This window comes from Octopus bimaculoides, chromosome 17, assembly GCF_001194135.2.
Source record: "Octopus bimaculoides isolate UCB-OBI-ISO-001 chromosome 17, ASM119413v2, whole genome shotgun sequence".
Classification (NCBI taxonomy): domain Eukaryota; kingdom Metazoa; phylum Mollusca; class Cephalopoda; order Octopoda; family Octopodidae; genus Octopus; species Octopus bimaculoides.
This window is the reverse complement of record NC_068997.1, coordinates 38,044,316-38,047,268: the sequence shown is the minus strand read 5'-3', so window position 1 is coordinate 38,047,268 and position 2,953 is coordinate 38,044,316. Positions and strand designations below refer to the sequence as shown.

General features: G+C 37.6%; 1 protein-coding gene across 1 annotated transcript in view; it reads left to right on the top strand.

Moving 5' to 3' along the window:
- LOC106884049 (dual 3',5'-cyclic-AMP and -GMP phosphodiesterase 11A) overlaps positions 1-2,953 on the top strand; it is a 359,609-nt gene that overhangs the window by 229,616 nt on the left and 127,040 nt on the right. The window lies entirely within an intron of this gene.

Here is a 2,953-nt window from a genome sequence, read left to right as displayed (position 1 = left end):
TGACACACAAACCTGTGTCCATTATAACCTGCGAACAGGGGAGCTCAGCAGCTTCCCCTTGCTGGTTTAAAATATACACAGACTAGTTTCGGGGTATTTTCCCCTTTTCAATGTGGAGTAGCCGAACCCAGCAGACGTCGCTACTGACTGTCTGTTCGTAGTTTTATTTATATACATTCAGTGGAACACACCCACTGGTTTTCAAAAATAGAAATATTAATATTTCTAAATCACTCTAAGGAAGACTACAGCAGCAGTACTGGGACGGATCCGTCTGCAGGGCAAGTCTGTAGTGATGATCGCACCGCTGCCCTCCTTCAATTGAGCAGGCATGGCAGTTTTCCTTTGCCTGGTGGCTTTGGCGAAAGAGGTTGTTTGGTGGACAAGGCTGAAAAGCATGAGAAGAGATACATTCCTCTTTGGTAGAGTTCTCATTGACTTCTTCGAGTTTCCTTGAGAAGTAAATTGAAAGTGAAGAGGAAAGTGCTGTCCTCAAGTGAGTTTATTGAAAGGTGGATGTAAGTTGCGAAAATGGCAAGAGTGAATGGTAGCTATCTAAGTATAGACCTGTGAGTCAGAGAAAAGGAATTAAAGACGACAATTGCTCCTGGGGTTTCAGGGAAATCTCGGACAGTAGGTTTCCTCCTGTATCCCTATAAGCCTTCCTGTCTCAGGGGAGTCACATCTCTATCATCCTCCCTACCCTCTTTTAAACCCTTTGAACGCTAAGCATATTTCCATTCTTTTTCAGTTTATACCGTATATACTTACTTTATTTCTTTCCTTTCTTTTATCATTTAATTATATGTAAACACCCATACTTTATGCCTATCTAAGTATTGTTCCCCACATCTTTCGCCCTTGTAGAAAATAAATGAAATCATTATCATCATCATTATTGTTGTTGTTGTTGTTGTTGTTGTTGTTGTTAATATTGTTGTTATTATTATTATTATTATTATTATTATTATTATTATTATTATTATCATTATAATATGACTGACTTTTACTTTGTTTTTGTACAAGTTGACTCCAAGTCTCACCCAGAGACCTCAAGAGATAAAAGCTTATAAGTTCATGTTGGTGCTATGCCCACGGTGTCATATACTTGATTTTGCAAATAGTATTGTTCTAGAAAATGTTTAAGAAAACATGAGAAAATTCTGAGTTTGATTTAAAATTTGAGATTACATAGACAGTATTTTACATAGGATATGGACAGTTCCCACGCGCACTATCTTTTGAATTTCTGCCATTTCCGGGTTTCCTGGTATCTGAGTTAGGTAGGAATTAGCTCAATTTGCTATCTTTCATAAGGCACCTATTACAACAGGTATTGTTTTAGTCTTGAGGCTCCACATTTTGTCAATTTCTGTTTCAAGTTCTTTATACTTGCTCAGTTTTTGGTCGGTCTTGACAAATACATTTATGTCGATTGGGACAGTCATATCGATGAGGAAGCATGATTTTTGTCTGAAATATTTCAGTATAATATTTGGCCTATTCGCATCTGTTTTTTTCTGTCAGTTTGAATGGTGAGGTTCCAGAGGTGTAACATGTGATCATTTTCAAGCACTGAAGATGGTTTGTGTTCCCACCAGTTTTTATCATGGGGCAGGTCCAGGTTTTTGTAAATTACCCAGTGAATATATTGTGCTGCTCTATCATGCCTGTTGAGATACTCTGTAAGCGCAAAAAGACTGCACATGGAGACAACTTAATCAATGGTTTCATTTTGTTGTTTACATACACGACATGTTGGGCTACTGCCATTCTTTAATATGTTGGCCTGGTAGTTCCTTGTAGGTAAGCATTGATCTTGGGCTGCTATGACAAACCCTTCTGTTTCAGATTTTAAGCCAGAAGCCATTAACCATTGATGTTTAAGGTCTTTGTCAACGTCGGCACTATTAACTCTCTTTGGGTATTTGCCAATCAGAGGTTTTTCTTGCAATTTATCAGTAAGAATACCTAAGGCATCAGGTATTCTGGCCTTGTGCCTAGAGTACAAAAGAATAAGATTTTTGTAATTCAGCTTTGACTACTATAATTTTCTGACTCTCCTTGTGTACTGATAATTTGTTTCATTGTTTCATTTTTTTTTATCCCGTTTGTTTTCAGTATTCCCAAGTAATTATATCTCTCTCCTTTCTCGACCGCTCTCATCGTTTGTCCACTTGGCATTTCAGTTCCCTGGTTTCTTTCAAATCTTCCTCATTTCATTTTCAATGTAGCGGAATTTTCTCTCCCAAGCTCCATACCTACCTCATTTGAGAAAATGCGGATAGTACGTACAAGACTTTCAAGCTGTTTCTCATTTTTCGCATAAACCTTTATACCATCCATGAAAAAGAGATGATTTATCTGATCATTTCCTTTTCCCAAATCGTAAGCAATTTTAATTTTTCGTAGTATCATAGTAAGCGCTGTCATGGCCAATACTAATACTAATTCCAAGTTATCACCTTGGAATATTCCATGTCTGATGTTCACTTTCCTGAGTTTTGTTTTCCTTCGATCAATTCAGTATTCCAAAGTTTCATACTTTAATTAAGCCGTTTTCTCCATTATTTTTGCTCATTGTTTTACTTATCCAACTGTGTGGTACCATGTCATATGCTTTTTTTGTAATCTAGCCATGCTACTTCCAGTCCCATCAATCTGCATCTGCAATTTCTAATTATCATTTTATCAACTAATAAGTGATCTTTTGCGGCCCTACTTTGTTTCCTGCATCCTTTTTGTTCTTCGGAAGTAGATTATTTCTTTCCAGATGGGTGTATAACGCTTCCGTCAAGACACCGGTCATAAACTTCTACATTAGTGGTAGACAGGTTATAGGTCGAAAATTTGATACCAAGTTTCCTTTCAAGAGAGAGAGAGAGAGAGAGAGAGAGAGAGAGGCAGACAGACAGAGTGTGTGTGTGTGTGTGTGTGTGTGTGTGTGTGTGTG